Raw genomic sequence first — 21,042 nt, 5'->3', positions numbered from 1 at the left:
AGTGCTGAGCCCGTTTACATTTTTTTTTATATATAGGGTTCTACACACTTACGCCTCCATACATTTTCTCCACATATGGCATCCAAACCAAATCTGTGTCCATTTCTGCAACATCCTGAGGATTCTAAATGAGCCTAGTGTGTGAGGATATCCCTGGAGAGCACCGATAAAATAGCCAAAATATAGCACAATGTTGGATTTTTGGGAAAAATGGGGAAAAGAGCTGTAAAAATAAGCATAATTGTTTTTTCTAAAAAGGACATTAACAAACGGTTTACCATACTAGGATCAATACCTTCCCAGTTTTCAGTAACAAGCATAGATTTTGCATTTTTATAAGAGGTAGTCCATGTTTTCGTTTTTTGTGGTTTCAACGTACTTGCAGTATGTGGTAAACAGGTGTGAAACCCAAGGATGATTCAAGAAAGCTATACATTTTTATAAGTGGAACAGATTTTCAGCAAGAGGTTATTTGTGTAGGTCCCTGAATGTTTTCCCAACGAATGAATCACTTAAATAAAAATTATTGAAAATAAGAGGAGAAATCGGCAATTAGTGACAACATTTTTATCTGAAATTTTTTGTCATGATGACTGATTTACAAAACCAATATACCCTTAGGTCTGTCTGCTCCTTCGGGTCACAAAGATATACAGGTTTTGAAGGTTTTCCAAAAAGCATACAACTGAGCTGCAGCTTATAATGATCTTTCATCGTGAACCAACCATGCAGCAGAAAATGCTGAAAAATCCAACAGGTAATAACAATTGTTCTACTAATTTGTGTTTCCAGACATCTACTGATAAAAACGCCCCACCCCCATGACTGGTCATAGTGCCCATGAGACAAACCACCCAAAACGTGATGTGGAGCCATCAAATTTCACCCTGCAAAATCAACGCTGCTTTTACAGCCTGGGTAGATGCGGAATTTGGGCCCTAGCTTAGTCGCCACCCAGAGAAACTTACCAAACCATAACATTTCTATAAACTAGACACCCAGAAGAGTCCAAGATAGTGGACCTGTGTGGTGTTTTCTTACCCTTAAGGCCTTGCAAACTTCAAACTTTGGCTATAAACACACATTTCTGCAATGGGAAGTTCAGGAAGCTGCCAGGATCCTACCGCCCATTGTTCCACACTTCTCCAGATAAAAAGAGAATTCCACTTGTGTGGATGAGGGAATCACCTGTGATAGAACAGGTTCCAAATTGCGACACAGAAATACCACGTTTTCCATTTAAAACCAATCTTTTATTTGCAATGTGTGTAACTGTGAATTTTGAATCTGGGTTTGGCCGCCAGTTAGGGTATCCTACCAATTTCAAACAGGTTTTTTAAGTAGACATCTGAGGAGACCAAGGTAGCATGACACTCGTAGATTGGATCATGTTTTCATACCCATAAGGCCTTGCAAACCTCAAACTTTGGCTAAAAACATGCATGTTCCTCATATTTCTGGGAGAAAAAATTCCTGAAGCTGCAGGGATCAACAAAATCACAGACCTACCGCCCAGCCCAAATGCACATTTCTCGATAAAATGGTCCCCCCAGGGTAATTTGTGTGCCTGGGACTAGCACCCACAACACAAAATACCCCAAAACACAACATTGAGAGATCAAATTATCGAAGAGAAAAACAGCCTGGCTTGGCAATGTAAATAGCTGTGGAATTTGGACCCAGTCTCCGCCTTCATCCAGGGAAACGTAACAAATCAAAACATTTCTGAAACCTAAACACCCAGGGGAGTCCAGTGTGGTGGAATTCACATGGATCCTATAATGATTTCTTGTACAGAAGGCCTTGCACACCTCAAACTTTGGCTAAAACACACATTGTACTCGCATTTCTGTGTGAGAAAGTTATGGAATATGTAGCCATGTCCTGCCCACTGTTATGTGCCTAATGCACTAGTTATATGGCTGGCAGATTATCTGTCATGTCCTGGCAAAGTATGAAGGAGGCAGTATAACATGTGACTAATGGTGGGTACAGTAATCAATACTACTACCTTATCCATCTGCCTTCTACTTATACACGATCCCTATAAAGAACCTGTTGCAGGGATTCTGCAACATCACAGAACTATGCATGGGATTAGGGGACCTTAGTAGGCAGGGACTGAGTTACCCTACCTCCTTAGTACCCATGAGCCGGGGACCGCCTAGCTATAGTGTCTCACTTGCCCTCCTACTCACTCACAGAGGTACAAGTGATTAGACACCCCAGAACACAAAGCTCCTGACTCTCTCAGGAATCGCGGTTGCAAGACACACCCATTAGCTCACGCTCTTGTACTCATCCACAATAAGATCTGACAGAGACATGAACAAGTTTAAAATATTTATTTTAACTAACGTGCTCTAGTATGCTGCATACGTGCCACAATCAGTGTAAAAACACCCACAACAAATACGGTCAGCATAGCAAGTAGTCCCTAAATCAAAAAAGGAACTGTCATAATGAATGACCAAATAGCCTAACCTCCCTCCCCTTGTATAGAAGCAAGATGAGTATATATTATAAGATCTCTGGGTGTCATCAGCAGACCCCATACCTCAGTCTATAGACGGTAGATCTACATCACAGGTGATGCCATGCTCTTCTCCCTGGAAAGGTCCATCTACAAGTGTGTGCCGCCTATCTGTGTACCCTCATATGACCAAAGTATGTGTTGCCAAGCAACAGCTGCATCTGCATGTTTTGTCTAGGTGCTAGGGCCTGGACCAGAACAAAATAACAAGGGGTAATGTTGTTTGACCTTGTTCACAATGTTCAGACTAAATCTCAGGAACAAGCGTAAAAAAGTGTAAAAACAACAGTAAGTTCTTATGTGAAAGTTGCAATGTGGCACAAGCAAAATAAAATTGTGTAGTAACGTGTGCAAAGCAGCGGACAGTCAGCAAAGTGCTCATGCTAACGTAAGTGAAGATGACAATGCCCATCTGTGCCATGTGATAAACCTAGGCTAAGCTTTGACTGCCTGTTCATGTCTATCTCACCCAGAGTCCTAATACAACCATGTGCACCTTTACTAACACCACCCAATGGCTGACTGCTTAGGCTTAGGAATATGTGCCTTCAGTACACTGACTGCAATAAATGTAACTCCTATGAGTGTGTGGAAATAAGTTGGAGGTGTCTGAGGATGTACTTGTATTCCATTGCTCGGACAGTGTGAGCAAATGTACCTTTGAAAACGGAGGTAAACATTATGGGCGCTCTACTAAGTTCCTTACAGAAGACATCTATAAAGACAAAGGGTCTTAGGGTTTGGTGCACAGGAGAACCCAGTCAAAAAATAGTGAATGTTCTATCCACCATTATGTGAAGTGCATGGACTATAATGTACTTGTAATACGGCAGACAGAATTACCGCCATATTTTGACGGAGATGAAGGTGGCAGATTGCCAAAAGCAAGACCAATGTAGGCCACTTTACTGGAGCATTAAAGAATTAGGGCCACATGTATCAAAGTAGCTCTCCTCCATTATTTGAGCTAGTCATCTAATGGCATACCATCTCTGTTTTCTGTCTACAACTTCCTGACTAGGTAGCATGCAGAGGTACTCATAGAAATTAATGCAGTGAGTGCACTATGAACTGAAAGCATGGAATGCAATGGTGTGAGAGTGAATTAAAGTATGATCACTGCTTTAATCCCACGAGGGAAAAATCACTTATCTGCCTCCATACTACAAATATCTTCTCCAAAGAAGCTAAAAGAAAAAGAAAACAATGGGTTCAAGTTGCAATACACCATGTAAGATAAGCATTATGCCAAATTTGTCTCTGATGAAAAGAGAATCTTCATTCTGAGATGTGCTCCTTGTGAAAGAACAGAATTCGGGTGACAATGTGCATAATATGTCCCTCTACTTACACCCACCATAACATATGACAATGTGTCAGCCAACTTCAGCCACTAATCAGTAACTGTGCCTTTCACATTTTATCCCCACCCAGCACAGTCTAGGGCAATGTGTCTGCCCAATTTAGCCATTACTCAGTTATTGAAACATTCATATTTTACTTCCACCCACCGCAGTATACATCATGAGACAATGAGTGAACCCACTTCAGCCACTGATCAGTTATTATGCCATTTACATTTTACTTCCACCTAACACAGCATAGATCATGGGGCAATGGATCAGTGGGTGTACCCACTTCAGCCACTGATCACTTATTCAGCCATTCACATTTTGCTTCCACCCATCACAGCATAAGGCATAGTGTCATCCGACTTCAGCCACTGATCAGCTATTGTCAAATAAATCACTGCTGACAGGTCCCCTCAGGAAAGGGAAAATAAAAACATTGTTTTGCCTCCATGGAGGAGTCGACCAATGACATGGGGGCCGGGCCATAGACACAAAACAGAGAACCCTAGTGTCTAGTGGGATTCCTGCTCTTGGATCGGGGTGCACCCGAGCAGGAATTGGTTTTAAAAAGTCATCACTGGAAAGGGGAGAATCTCCTCCTTCTAACAATGCATCCCCGAAATGAAGTGTCAGTTAGGGTAATGGAGGGGGCGTATGTCATCAGACGTGTGTAAAGTTCCCCTTACCCGCTTCTTCCTGTGGGATATGGAACATCAGCACTCCATGCAGTGAGGTCACATCAGTAATGGTGGGGGAAAATTGGGGCAGACACAGAAGGAAATCAAGGCCAGCCCCACATGGTGCCCGCATGTGTGCAAAAATCTAGTTCAAGCACCAGAGTTTCCCTTGCACTTCCTTGAAGGACGATCTGTTGACATTCTCTGCACTACATAGGTAGCAGAGAGGACATCAATTAGTCATCCCCACACACAAGGGGTTAAAAAATAGCTGTATAAGAGACCCCCAACGTTGTATAACCTTTGCATAAGCATCAAAATATTTATCCAAATAGAAGAAATATTGATAAAATGTGGTTCCAGACCATAACAGTTAATGAATCACATACAATTAACAAATATAACCTCCCAATGATTGTTCACTATCATCCAAAGGCATGCTGTGAGAATAATCAATTTTACCTTTGAAATGTTTGAGCATATAAGAGATAAGTACTTCATAACTTAAGCAAAAACAAATTCTAATTAAAATAAGATAATCTACGGATTATTTTGAGTACTCACAAAGTTAGCCATCTTTTACCAAAGAAATCTGATTTATTTCACAGTAGCTCAAATTAAAGAATATATGTCAGATTTTATTAAACTGTTTATAACTATATATCAAATCTTAGCTTTGCTTAAACTGTAAAATGGGTTTAATTTTCACTTTTATAAACTCCAAATTACAATTTCTATTTCGAAGCAGATTTAAAAAGCAAGTAATTTGCTTTTATATTTTAATGAGCAGAGCCATCTTTTTCAAAAGATATAATAGTTATTTGAAATTCTTTACTATGCTATAACACTTTATTTAAAACCTACAAACTGAATTTATACTTTTGACAACTAAGCACTACATTTCAAAATGTTGAATATTTAATATATATAATATGAGCTAATACATGAAAACAATAAGTTATAAATGCTATGTATACCTAATTGAAAATCGGATGAACAATCTAATATGTTACAGGTTTTTATAGCCGTTTAATAAACAAATAAATGTAACTTCTTTAAACCTAACAAGACTTATACATAACACTCAAATAAGATGGTTTTTAAAGTTAAAGGGGTTTTTCACTACCAGCACGAAGCTCAACCTTTAATTGTTAGTTTCAACACTACATCCAAATGTCTTAAATATTTTAAAACATCAATAACTGTTTAGCTAACAGGTCTAAATTTATTAAGCGCAATATAATCTGGTTGGTTTCAACTTTTTTCAGCAAGCGTTCCAAAGTTGTTCAAACATTATTACAGATGTTTAAAACTTTAGGAACAGTTAAAACAATTCCTTAAACTTTAAGAATGTTTGTAACTTTCAGTAACTGACTTTCTAGACCTTCCTAAAACCTTGCCAACATTTCACTAACTATTCCACAACTACAGAACAAAATATTTTCCTTTTATGCAACAAAAGAGTGAAATGTCAATAGAATATTATTAAAGTTATTTAGATGTTTTAGTGTTTAAAATTTAACTTTACAGTTACACAAGGTGGATGACATCCAGTGTCACCTTATCTTTTACCATGTCAACAAAAAGAGGATTAAAAAAACACCTGAAACTGAATTGCTCAGTTTTCCCCCCCAGTCACATTTTAAATTTTACAAAAACTATTTTTTATTGCAGATGTTAATTAAATTAACCTTTCCGCCTTCATAGCAAACTAAGCAAAAAAATATAAATACAAATCTCAAATTTCCAACCAGCACAGATTCATCAGCAAATTTGTAGGGATGCCAGGGACCATTGCCAGGCTGTACACAGCCCCAGGGATTAGACTCTGGCTGCACACGGGCCCAGGAACTGGACTACAGCTGCGCATCAGCCCTGGGGCTGGGCCCCATGGGCCAAAGGACTGAAAGCAAGCTGGACATATGCCAAAAAGGATCGTTGTTGGTTGCACATAGGGAACACCACCCAGCCCTCTATCCAACTTTATTCTGATTGATCTGACCACTCCACAACCTATGTAAATGATATACAGCCCTTTCAAACTCTTAACCTCTTCCGTGCGGCCCCGATTCCCCCCCGGTGCTGAGCCCTAATGAAAAGGGGCGTGGTCATTACGGAACGGTTCCGTCATAAGCACAGCTCGACCGATGCTCATGACGGAACCGTTCTGTCATGAGCATCGAAGGGGTTAATGCTAGAAAGAAACCTTTTATTCCACTCTCCCAACAAGTCAACATTTCACAATCCTCTGAGATCTCACATCCTTACAACAACAGAACCTGGGGCACAATACACTGCCACACAACATAGACCTGCTAAGAATAAATTCCATTCCATGAATTACTATTACAAACATCCATCATGAAAAAAATGTCAGAAAAGGCACTCTCAATACTCAGAAGAATAGAAACTAAAATGAGGCAATTGAAAGGCATGCAACCATCATCATAAAAGAACAATAAAATCAATCTCTGATCATTGCTGTAATGAAGTCAGACACATCAATAACATTGATCCCAGTTTCCCTTGAGCAAAATCCCGCCCAGTATAAATGCCTTTACTTATGAAAAGACTCCATCTCAACAAATTTAGACAACCTTATTAAAATAATTATGACTTGTTTAAAAAATATATATATTTTCTACTACGAAGGGGTTCAAAATGCACTCTACGAAAACATCTTAAATCCCTTTGATTACCAGTATCTTTAATCTCTGATGGGACATCCTTTAAAAAATGTAAAGGTATTGAACAATATTGCTCTTGTATGTCCTTGCGAACACAGCTTGGTCGGGTCCTTCTAGTCCTGCTTCTGACCTCAAATAATACAGACTCGGCAACCCTGCAGGTAATGGATAACTTTCTTTCCTGGACAACTTCAAGACATGTTCCTGGTACCTTTAGTTAAAGTATACAAACAGGTGATGGATAGATTGCTTGAATTAATCCCAGTCAATTACTCGGACCACATCTCAGTGCAATCATTATTTTGCATGCCACCTCAGTTTGGACCCAAACATATGCAAATCAGTCTTGACCCTGCTCCAATGAGAACAGTCCAGACCGAACTGCCAGGACAGGTATTCCCTGAACCAAAACACAAGCAACCCAGGACCGGTTTCGCTCTAGTTAGCGCTCGTCAGCCCTATATTGTTTGGTTGCAGTTACACGGTGAGCACGGGACCCTATAGGGGTTCATAGAATGGCATGACTATGAAACATTTGAACATCGTGCACAGTGAAGTTTCAAACAACTACTGGTGGTTTTTAGGTATTGCCATGCCTCCGAATTATCTGTCAGAATTCCTGCCTTAAACAGGGGTAAAGCCAGTGAATAGGAGGCTGGCCAGTGAATCATGGATAGACCTGCTCAAAGGTTGTATTCTGGATCCGTGTATAACTGCCATTTTATCTGTAAACCTCTCATCATAATGACAGTTCTCCCAGCTTATGGGCATCTCTGATTTTGAAACAATGTTTTGCTGTATCACACAGAGTAAATTTGGTTATTACTCTTTAAAATAAGATACTCCTTGAATATGCTGCTTCTGATTCCTCTGTTTTTTTAAGTTATTGCACTCGGTCATTAACCTGGCTAGTATTTTGAAGACAGCGGTGCATTTTCCAGTTGCACCACTTTGAAGGACTGCAATTCCTTATGATGGAAAATATGGTACAATGCGATGCTCTCCAAAGTGCAAGATGCTGTAACCTGTAACTCCTTTAACGTCCCCTGATTGCCAATATCGCCTTATCTTTAAAAGACAAAGACAATGAAATCTCTGCACTGAGGACTCTGTGAAGCAACACTGTGTCAATCGATCTTCAAGTGAGTGAGACATCCAACAGTTTCATTGGCAGTCTGGCTATGAATGTTGGATGTTTGCACCCCAGCTCTCCAGCCACTGTGGATGGATGCATGCACATTCATTCTGAATAGGTATAGTCTGTAAGCAGCCCACTGCACACGTAGAGGCTCATTAATTAATGTCCGGAGGAGCACTTTACAAATCCCATGATGTGTTGTGGTCAAATGTGCATAAAATAAAATCATGAGCCATGTGTGCTAGACACAGGCCAGAGAATTGGTACTCTTATATTTTACCAGTATCTGTTTGAAGTGTTTTTTTATGGTTGCCAAAGAAGTAGTTCACAATGTAACTTGGCAAGTATGAGTTTATTGAAAGAAAATGAACAGCATTTCTGATTACTCTCTAATGAGATACTATTGCGTTTCCATGTTGACAATTCTTAGAATATGGTATTTTCCTCTCTGTTTGTCTTTTGTTGCTGCTAGGACAAGTGAGTTTCAAATAGATTATGGGTTTCATATACAATCATTGTGCAGCCTCCAATCTCTTTCTTAAGTAAAACATCCTCGATTCCTTGTACCTTTGTACCTATATTATTGCCAAGAAATGTTGTCATCTTCTGGAGCCAGGTAACATCTGCCGGAAGTTCTCTTAAGCAGCTAGGAGGGTGGTGTCAATCTAGACAGTAACCCCGCATATTAAAGAATAGAGGTATCTTCATCAGATATTATTGGACTTGAACTTTTCAGATGTCAATATGCCTACTCTCGAACTTCAGAGTCCTCTGACAGGGCCTCATCTTCACCACTGCCCCTTCCATGTCAATGATTATCAAGTGACTTAAATTCAATAATTCTTTTTTTGGTGGAGAATCTATTTAATCGCAGCTCTCTCACCTCTTGAATATTCCCTAGGCATCAGACTTTTCCACAGTACTCTGCGCACTGAAAGGTGGTACTGTGTGGCTCTGCACCAACGACTTTCCACTCCAGTAGCGAAGTGCAGAGCCTAAATAGACAGACGTGGAGTTCCAAAAGCAAATTGACAGACCGGTGAGCCGATTCCTAGACTTGGTATCTCATTAATGGGTAGAGTCCAGTCACAGGGAGGGGAGGATGGGAGAGTCGGTGAGAAATCTACAGCTAGATAGAGTCTCTACCAGAAAGAGTGTTACCAAAGGTAAGTAACTTGTTCTACTGATACAGACTTCTAACCATAAATTCCTCACCTTTTGAAAAGATACCAGGGCAATACCTATTTGGAGGTGGATCTGAACAGACGCAAACCAGAAAGTCCTGGACTGAGCATGAGGATTGCCCTTCCCGCAAAACTTGACTATCCAGACAATAGTGCTTATTGTCCATGTGGCGGGATGCCACCCTCTTCGATTCCCTCTCGGGGAGTGGTAGGGAAATTGCTAGGGTTGGTCCATCTAGTGTATGCTTACACCACAATATTCTCCGAAGAGGGGTGCTGTGACAAAAAGACTGGGTCCCCTGGAGCAGGACGATGGGCCAGAACAAGGCTTAACCCAAACCCCTAGGAGTGTATCCTGCAAGGCTTCATTGAAGGGAAGGAGAGACTTAGAAGCAGTCTTGGCACGCTGTAGGACATCAGTCAAGACATTTGTTTTAACCTCCATGGTGGGGAGGTGGACGTCAAGGACTCCAGCCGCCCTGTGCGTTATGTGTAGGTTGTAGAATCTTCCATGGCTGGGCGAGGAGGTGAGAAAAGGGAATTGTCAGGGGACATATCTAGCCTCTTTCAAGTCTCATACCAATTGTCATAGAACTAGGGCTGAACACAAATATCACAGTGGTCGTAATTGTTGTTAGAGTCTGTCCCAAAAGGGGAGTGTAAAAGAATGTTGCCTGCCTTGTAGTAAAGCGTGTGCAGAAACCTCTGTCTTTTCCGTTTGCAACATCAGTCGAAGTCAGACCGGCAATGAGTCTGCATTGGAAAGGTCAATCTGGGCCACCTCTTTGGGCAGCAAGGATGACTTTGGCGTCATCGTACTTGGGCCGGGCTTGGGTCCCAGGGGAGGGGTCATAACTGGAGCCGAGGGCAGAAGTAGCTCTGATGGACCAGCTAGCATGAAGAGCTCACCCATTGGTGGAAGGTCTCAGGTTGTGCTGTACCCAGCTGCAGAATCTGCTCCATAGTCGGTGGAGTTCAGGAGTGGAAATGGGACTGTTGGCACCGCCAAAATGCTTCCTCAGGTGATTGGGAATGGTGTGGAAAAGCGGAACTCTGATTCGACTTCTTAGTTTTTTTTGCTTACCTGAGGACTTTGGGCACAATGTAGACCGGCCTCTAGAGCATCTCCGTCAACTCTGGTAATTAGAGCGGGAATGGGATCAAGCGTAAGAATTGGTGCGGTCCTGGTACTGCACCTTATTGTGCTTGGTGATAAAGTTTAGTCTCAACATTCCCTGATGCCTTTCGGGTTCATAGACGTGCAGTCTCTGCAGGCCTTGGAGTCGTGGCTCGACCACAGACACCACAGGCAGACCTAGGGAAGATCCATCACAGACAACTGCTTGCAACAGTCCTTACTGGGTTTAAAGTTTCAAGAGAGTGTCAGGACAAATTTAAAGAAATCTTGGGTCAACACGGAAAAATTCCAATAAACGAATGTTCATGTGCAGTATTTTTTATGCAGTGTTTTAAAACTGAGACTTCCTCTCCGGTGAGTAGAAAAAAGGTAATAGCCAACACGAGTTTCGCCCCCTTTACATGGCCATCCGGCCTGGGGCTTCCTCAGGGCTGTGCATTTACAGGTGAGAATGTGCAGTATTTACAGTGCAAGGTATTACAAAAATGTATTACAAAAATGTGGTAACCAGTCATAATATCGATTCCAAAATATCGAATGGACAAAATATCGAGTCAAAAATATCGAGTATATGTAAATATCGACAGTAAGAATATCGAGGTAGAAAATATCGTAATATTTAATGCTAAAAAAATATCGAGTACAAAAATATCGTGTCAAAAATATTGAGTAGTATTAATATCGATTTTTAGTAATAGTAAAAAATATCGAAAATGTAGAGAAAAAATGTAAATAATAAGTTAAAAAAATAATAAAAAATGTTAAAATTGTTAAAAAAAGATTAATGTTAACAAAATAATAATAATAATAATAATTTAAAATATTGAAATATTAATTATATAAATATTGAAATTTATGTCAATGTTTAGGAGCGGGATGTTGGGTAATAGGGGATAAGGGTGGGGAGTAATTTAAAAATATGATAGAAATTGTTAAAATATTATTTAAATATTTAGACATTTCCAAATAAAAAAATAAAAAAATAAAAAGATATACTTTTTTAGGTTTTTTAAATTTGTAAATAATTTTTTTAAAAAGTAACACAAATTTATAAATAAAAAATAAAAACATATTGGGAATTTTTTTATACAAATATAAAAATTAAGAAATTTATAAAAATCATTAAAAATAAATAAATTAATATATTTTAATAAAAAAAAATATATATATATAAAATTTTACAATTTTTTTTAAATATTTTAAAAATCGTAAAAAAATTATTATATAAATTACAAAAAAAGATTTAAAAGTTTATTTTTGTTTTTCAAATATAGAAAAATATACAAATAAATAAAAAAATTATAAAAATATTATATTTTTATAAAAGATTATTTAATTTTTTTGAAAATATTTTTTATTTTTTATTTTTAATAAAATGTCAAATATTATTTTCTTAATTAATATTCAATTTTTTTACAATATTTTTTTTTGAATATTTATAAAAAAATTATATTTTATTTAAAACATAATCATTACATTTTTATATTTTAATAAAAAATGTATATATAAATACATTTTAAACAAAATTACAAATGGTAAGAAATATTATTATGTGGTAACATTTATATTGGATCAGTGTCCACCACCTACCTTGATATATGCATGACTGGAGTTGGAATAGTAAATTCTAATTGGTCATTGTCCAGCACCTTCCCTGATATTTGCCTGACTGGAGTTGGAATAGTAAATTATAATTGGTCAGTGTCCAGCACCTTCCCTGATATATGCCTGACTGGAGTTGGATTAGTAAATTATAATTGGTCAGTGTCCAGCACTTTCCCTGATATTTGCTTGACTGGAGTTAGAATAGTAAATTATAATTGGTCAGTGTCCAGCACCTTCCCTGATATTTGCTTGACTGGAGTTGGAATAGTAAATTATAATTGGTCAGTGTCCAGCACCTTCCCTGATATTTGCCTGACTAGGGTTGGAATAGTAAATTATAATTGGTCAGTGTCCAGCACCTTCCCTGATATATGCCTGACTGGAGTTGGAATAGTAAATTATAATTGGTCAGTGTCCAGCACCTTGCCTGACATATGTTTGACTGGAGTTGGAATAGTAAATTATAATTGGTCAGTGTCCAGCACCATTACTGATATTAGTTTGACTGGAGTTGTAATAGTTAATTATAATTGGTCAGTGTCCAGCACCTTCCCTGATATATGCCTGACTGGAGTTGGAATAGTAAATTATAATTGGTCAGTGTTAAGCACCTTCCCTGATATATGCTTGACTGGAGTTGGAATAGTAAATTATAATTGGTCAGTGTCCAGCACCTTCCCTGGTTTTTGCTTGACTGGAGTTGGAATAGTAAATTATAATTGGTCAGTGTCCAGCACCTTCCCTGATATTTGCCTGACTGGAGTTGGAATAGTAAATTATAATTGGTCAGTGTCCAGCACCTTCTCTGATATTTGCTTGACTGGAGTTGGAATAGTAAATTATAATTGGTCAGTGTCCAGCACCCTCCCAGAAATTTTAACATAACTGTGTCATAATCTTAGAAAAATAAGTACACATGGATGTTTTCAAAATGTTTATTGGCAACTTGTATTTATAACATGTACAGTACAATATTCGAACAAAACAACATTTAATATAAGTAGTTAGGAAAATAGGATGTATTGAATTACATTTATTTTGATTTATAAATGTTGTACATTTTCACAAAATATGTTTTTCACTGTATTTATACAAAAAATATGAAAAGTTTTCATAATTATATTTGGGTAACAATTAGTAATATTTTAAAAAATATATAATCAAATTTTTGAACAGTCTGCTAAATATTTCTTTAATATTGTTAATATATCATATATTAATATTATTAAATATACATGTTTGATATATAAATTATTAAGAAAGTAAATACATGTTTTAAAGATTTAATACAAAAAACACTGTAAGATACTTTGATAGATATTACATACAATGTTCTTAATAAACAATAAATAAACATTAATTATTGTTATATGTATACAATTATTTTGGCAAAAAACATTATTCCTAATACTATATCAATTAGTAAAAGAATGACTTAGTTGGATATAATGTTTCTGATTAAATTTGAATTATTTACGTACATGGTTAGAATAATTAATAATAATAATTAATATTTTAAATTAATTATTAAAATTAATTTACAATTTTTAACTAATTATAACATTTTTTACAAATTAAAAAAAACACTCTGCAAATAGTAACTCAATGTTATAGTTGTAATTGTATTTATTTCCTATTGGCATATTTAAATTATATTAATAATAGAAATAAATAATTTTTATTATTTATTTATATTATTAATTTACAAATGCAATAAAAATCTATATTCCCTTAAATAAAGGAAAAATTATTTATAATAAATATAAATTACCATTAAATATTTAATATATATTTATTACAATGTTTATATATTTTTGTAATATTAATATTAAATAATATTCTAAAAATATTATTTAATAATAATTAAGAAAGGATATCTAAGCTAATTAAATTGTAATTTGTGTTACAAAATTTACTTAGAAATTATAAGTGTGGGTATGTATTTTATTTCTTATTAGAACATTGTATTTAGTATGTTTACGTTTCTAGTATGGTTTAAGGGGACTACTTTTTTACCGCGTAAGGTTATTTTGCTTCATTCAGGACTGGAGAAGCTCGCGGTTGGGAGCTGCTTCGCGTTGAGAAAGGTAAGGTGAATTTGAACTAATATTTCTTAGAGAGTAGTAGTGCTTGAGGGTATATTAGAAGTTTGTAGTGTTATTGTGTGGATGTAGTCGTGGTTTTGGTATGTTTTAGGTGAAACTTAGTTCTTACGGAGGCGTCGTGTATGTTTGAGACCTAGTGTTATTTTATGCTTAGGATATGTGATTTTAAATGTTTTACATTAATTTTAATGTGTATTTTGAAATGTTTGGGGGTTTGTGTGGGTGGGTTACTTTATGTATGCTTTTTTACAGGTTCCGGAACATCGCAGTATTATTCCATTGAAGGATGCGGGTTTTTTTTGGGAGAAAAGAGTGTATTACTCATTAATGTAATATTTTAACATCTCTCTCCTTTTTTTGTGATTTCCTGGAGCGATTTTTAATCTTTTTCACTATTTTTCGGGTTTTTATGGTTGTTCGTTTGGAATGGATTAAGAGAACATAGTGCGTTTTTTTTAAAACTAAGTGTGTGTATGTTCATATTTTAAATGAATTCAACACACTTGGGGGTCGATTCCGATCCTGTAAAAAGCGCTCCGAATGGTCGTACGGAGCATTTTTTTCCGTACGAATCGTACCCGTAACCGTCTCCGTACGAATGACATAGTACGATCCACACCCGATGCACTATCCGTCCGAATCGTACCAGGGACCGTACGAATGAAATCCCCGTACGAATTGCCCTCGGAAGCCGCTGTACCCGACGTTCATATGTTTCGCGGCTGCTTTTTATGACCCGGCAAGTACGATCCATGTTGTGTAAGCTCCGTACGACCCTTTTTCTACGGGAGCTGGAAACTGTCGTACAGTCAGAGTTTGCCCCGAAACAGGTACGGAACGGCCCCCCGGGTACGGCGCGTACCCCCCATGATCGCAGGGGTACGCGCCGTACCCCTGCGATCATGGGGGTACGTGCCGTACACCCAGCGTACATGGGGTACGTGCCGTAACCCATGTACGCTGGGTTTACGGCACGTACCCCCCATGTACGCTGGGTGTACGACACGTACCCCCATGAACGCAGGGGTACGGCGCGTACCCCTGCGATCATGGGGGGTACGCGCCGTACGGTGTGTAGGTGATCGTGCGCTTTTCCGTACGAACCGACGTGGACCATACGAATCGCGTCCGGGTCGCCTGATCGGGATCGGAATCGTCCGGTCGTACGGCGTCCGTACGAGTCGTACGGAAACGGCTCCGGATGCGAGTCGTACGGACGGAGATTTTTAACGGATCGGAATCGACCCCTTGGTTTAGTCCGGGTTTCCTGGAGCGAATTTTGGAATATTTTGCTATTTTTCGTGTTTTTGTAGGGTGTCGCATTGGATTGGGAGAAGAATATGCGTTAGAGTTTTTTACTAGGTATGTGTATATCACTTTAAATTAAAAAGTGTCCACACTTGTTTTATCGGGATTTCCTGGATCGTTTTTTTTACAAATTTTTTATATTTTCGGGGTTTGAGGGTTTCGAGAATTGGATTTGTACTGGATTGTAAGGGATTGTATGGATTATACGTAGCTGGATTATGTCTTCTTCTGCTACATAAATTGTAAGTGTTTATAATCTATTTTATTTGGGTGGGAAATGTCGATTTAAATGTCATTGGCATGTTTAATGTTATTATAAATATTACATATTTGACAATAAAATATTTTTAAACATTTTATAAATATGTTAAACAAATATGTATTATTTATGATTAAATCCAAATGGTAATTTTTGTTACATTTTAAGTAATTATCTGAAGCTATTGTTAATTTTGGTCTGATACTTTATAGTAGGCTTTTAGCTATTAGTGATAGGTACTTAGACCTCTGGTTGAAGGATATAGTGTCACTTGGCTTTGCAGGAGTCTGAACATTTGTTTGGTTTGTTTTGTTAGTTTAGGTCCAATTTGTGTAACAGGTTGTTCTATCCATAGCTCTTGGTAGCTTTGTTCTTTTTGTAAAGCTTCAATTAGATTTTGGCAGGTGGGTTTGGCTCTGCTAGTGGTAGCTTGGAATGCATTGTGCCATCCTTCAATACTGTTATTAGTTTTTGCCTCTTGGTTTAAGGTACTTAGATATACATTCCACCAAGGTATGTGGAATTTTGGTTGGCGTCGGTGCCCAGATCTATGTAACCTTCCCACCCAAGTATCCTCAAAATAGTCTAGTATTGGGGCCAGTTTTTCTTCATACTTTTTGTAGGATGCGCTGTCAATTAGTAAGTTATAGTGTTCCGCTACATCAGTAACTGGAACATAGGCTAGGCTATTAATTTTTTTATTTGGTATGCAAAGTTGCTATCAGTTGAGTATTGAATGCTTAAGGTGGATTTCTGGAGATGTATCCATATACTTTGATTGAAGTGATAGTAGCAACCTTGGATTGCTGTGTGGGGAAATGTTTTCAAAATGCTATTTATCATAGCTAGCTCGAAATCAATAATTATTTTCTGGGGAAAATAATTATTGATTTCATTTGTGATTACATTTAATATTTCAGTATATGTATTTTGTTGTTTGTTAGGTAACAAACAGTAAATAAAAGGGATATTGTAGTGATGGTATAATCCATGTATGGTATATAGCTGATAAAATGGTTTGGGACATGGTTTAAAAGTCCCATCCATCATCCATTGTTCGCATTGTTGTATTTTCCTTAAATTTGTTGCAGTTGCAAACATTATTATTCTGTTGGTGGGGCTTTCATTGTCAAAAAGTACAACTTTTTCATTGCTATGTGTTATGCTAATTTCTGGGGAAATAACAATTTCTTCAAAGGTTGTAGGGTTAGGTTGTGTTGTGGTAGTTAGTCTTTTTGTGCGTGCTATTGTGCGTTTAAGGGAGTCAATTGAGGGTAGCTGCCCTGAAGCATGTGATGGAATTTTTAACAGTTCTTCTTTTAGGATTTGTGTGGTAGATTTGTCACTCCCTGTGCTAGCTGTTTTTATAGTTTCCAAAGCATCCCTTATCTCTATCTCTGTGACATTGGGTGGGTGATTGTGTTCCCTGGTAAATAATACATTAGTCTCTTCAGTAGTAGCCCTACCATAGCATTTGTTAGAATAGTATTTGGTACATTTCCAGAATACTTTTCTTCCTGTTTGTCTTTCTTGATTATAAACATACCCCATATAACATAACAACAATTTATTTTTCTGTGACATTACAAATTCTGCACCTTCAGTCACTTTGTATTAGTTGTTCTAGGAAAGATTAGAAAGAAACATGTTTAAATGTAAAATAATTTTGTTAGTGTTTTACACATTTATATTTCACAGTTTATACTTACAGTTGGTATATCTTGTTTTGAGAAATGCAGAAACTGTGTTTTCAATTTATTTCTTGTCTGTTCTTCTTGTTTTCCTGTTGGAAAAGTAAAAAAATATAAGCGATTTTTAAAAAATGTTTTGATTTTTTTCTAGGAGAAAACTGTATTATATTTAGCTTTTTAGGGGTTTTTATGAAATTATTAGATATACTTACTTATTTAAATTGTTGAGTGTTTGCCTTTGGTGGAGTAGATGAAGGATGTAATGTGAATATCTGTAGAGAAGGTAGAATAAACAAGAAATGCTTATTAGTAAATAGATTTATAATTTTAGGGACTTTGAGGAAGTAAATACATATACTTACTTGTTTAAATTGTGTAGTGTTTGCTTTAGGTAGGGTAGATGTAGGATGTATTCTGAATATCTGTAGAGAAGATAAAATAAATATTAAATGGTGTTTTGAAAATAGCGTTAGCATTTTAGGGTCTTTTAGGAATTCTACAAATATACTTACTTTTTTAAATTGTGTAGTCTTTGCCTTTGGTATAGTAGATGTAGGATGTCTTTAGAATATCTGTAAGGAAGATAGAATAAACAAGAAATGCTGTTTAGAAAATTGCTTTAGTATTGTAGGGCCTTTTAGGAAATGTACACATATACTTACTTGTTTAACTTGTGTAGTCTTTAAATTTAGTGGAGTAGAAATAGGATGTTTTCTGATTATCTGTTAAGAAGATAGAGTAAATAATGAATGGCTATTCCAAAATAGTTTTTAATAACAGCAGTTGGTGTATTAGAGAACATTTATATATACTTACAATCAGTAATTAGTGGTAAAGAAATAGGAGCAGGTTTTTTGATGTGTTTAGGAGATGTCTATATAAGAAATGTTGAATGAGAGAAATAAATGTTATTTAAACAGTTAGGAGATATAGTTAAATGTTTAGACTACTACTTGTGTATTCAATAAAAAAAAGTGTAACTTACTTGATTAATTTGGTAGCAATCTTCGTTTGTAATGTAGATTCATCAGGAACAAGTTGGCCAAAGTGTTGCCTTCTTCTTTCTATAGAGTTAGCAGCAACAAATGGTAGTAGGCATGTACTTCTTTTATACTGTGTATTTTTTGTGTTCTCTCATTTAATTGGATGTTTTAAGAAAGGGAGCATTTTATTGGCTAGTTTGAATTTTTTACAATTAATTGGTTTGTTTGTTGATGTGGGAATGGTGATTTGTGAAGAGTTCTGCATTAAAGCTGGTTAGTTATTTATTTTATTTTAAATATATTTAATAATAGTGTGATAATATATGTAGAATGATTTAGAAATATTTATATATTCATTTCAATGTTTTCATGATATGTTGGAAAAATGTTAACACATTTAAATGTCTTAAAAAAAAGTTATTTAACATGTTATATTTATTTTGGATTGTGTAATGTATTTTACACGAAGATTTATATTGTATTTTACATATTTAATGTTTATAATCCTAAATCGATATTCATAAAATGACGATTTTTTTTTGTCTATATATTTGCTGTCGATATTTTTGTAGTGTTAGGTTTATTTTGCTTCAAAACGATATATTTGTAGTCGATATATTTGTTGTCTATATTACTGATGTCGATATTTTTTAGACTCGATAATGTTTACTCGATATTTTTGTAGTTTGTTAAATAAGTATAGAAACTCGATATTATTGCTGTCGATAATTTTTCAACGATATTTTGGCAACTCGATATATTGTCCGTCGATAATATTTCAGTGATCCCAAAAATGTATTACAAAAAGGTGCATTGTCAATAGGGTTTTGAAGAATAGCAGTGATTGGTTTTAGAAACATTAAACATCCAATAAGGTATATCATAGTAGTTTGTGACAAAGTCGTGTCCGTATACAGTTGATTACAGTTTGGAAGAAGAAGACAGGTGTTTATAGAATGGAGCATATTAGTACAAGGGTGGTTTAGGAGTATTGTATAGGAATCAAAGTGTGGGCGGGCAGACAGCGTATGGATGTAGAGATGGACAGAGAACAGGACCAGAAGGACACGGTCAAAGGGAGATACATATTTCGCAACGGTAGTACGGCATTAACCTAAAGGATGAGGGGAGTAAGATACCATGTCAGTACAGGGGCGCAGTGACAGTATGCATACATAGCGACACATTAGCATAATGTTCCAAATATAAACACAATACGAAATCAAAAATCGGAATCGCATGTCAGTACAGGGGTGTAGTGACATTATGCATACATAGTGACACATTAGCATAATGTTCAAAATATAAACACAATAAGAAATCAGAAATAGTAAATCATCAATAGTATTGGTGGGAACATATTTACTTATTTCAGGAGAAATTCAGGTCCAACGGTCCAGTTTCCAATGTGATGGTTAGAAGGGGGATAAAAAGTGGTGGAATTATTTAGCTGAAGTTTATTGATCAGAGTAGGGTGATGGGAGGGAATGGCCCAGGCGGTATCTAGCAATAAGTATAATATTAGTAGCCTGCATAAAACACTGCAGAAAAAATACTGCACATCAACATTAGTTTATTGGAATTTTTCCATGTTGAACCAAGATTTCTTTAAATTTGTCCTGACACTCTCTTGGAACTTTCTTGTCGCCAGTGGGGTAGGGGTCCCCCACTGTAAAGGACAAATATTCTTCTTGTATTTCACTCAATAATACTCAGTAAGGGATTGGGACCTTTTCCCCCCTTTTTTCACTCTGAAGATTACAGGGTTTAAAACCTGTTGTTTTAGATGGTGATAATCCCTTGCAGAGAAGTTACGAATCATGTCTGGAGGCATGGACAGAAAGGAATTAACATCAGCAGGCGGAAGAGGCGCCTATATAGGATCTGCACCTCATGTCTGGGGAGGAACGGCTTCAGTATGGAGCTACACTGCACCATCTTCTGGCACGCCTAGGTACTATGAAAAGTTTCTGGATCCAGTTTTGCGCATGGGCAATATCCAAAAGGTAAGGAAACTGTGGCTAGAAGTCTATCAGAAATGAAAGCATCAACCCCTGCGCTTAATCAGTGCTGTAGAGATTCAATGAAGCACCGAACCTGAGGGCCGCACCAGAGGGCCACTTTCCTACTAATGAATCTCTTACCAGTCACTCCTGCTCACCTGCCAATCAAATACAACTGCAGGGTATCCATCACATCAAATAAATACATAATAATTTATTATGTATTTATTTAAGGGAATTTTTGTATTATGTTCATATATCATCCTTTCAGAGCTTTCCTGTCCATACTGTTTCTTTTAAAAGAGTAGGTGCAGCTGCTTTTTTAGCACTATGCTACCTATACTGAATGCCCTGATGCTGAGGATGAAGATAGACCAGT

This window comes from Lissotriton helveticus, chromosome 1_1 (assembly GCF_964261635.1).
Source record: "Lissotriton helveticus chromosome 1_1, aLisHel1.1, whole genome shotgun sequence".
Lineage (NCBI taxonomy): Eukaryota > Metazoa > Chordata > Amphibia > Caudata > Salamandridae > Lissotriton > Lissotriton helveticus.
This window is presented reverse-complemented; position numbering follows the sequence as displayed.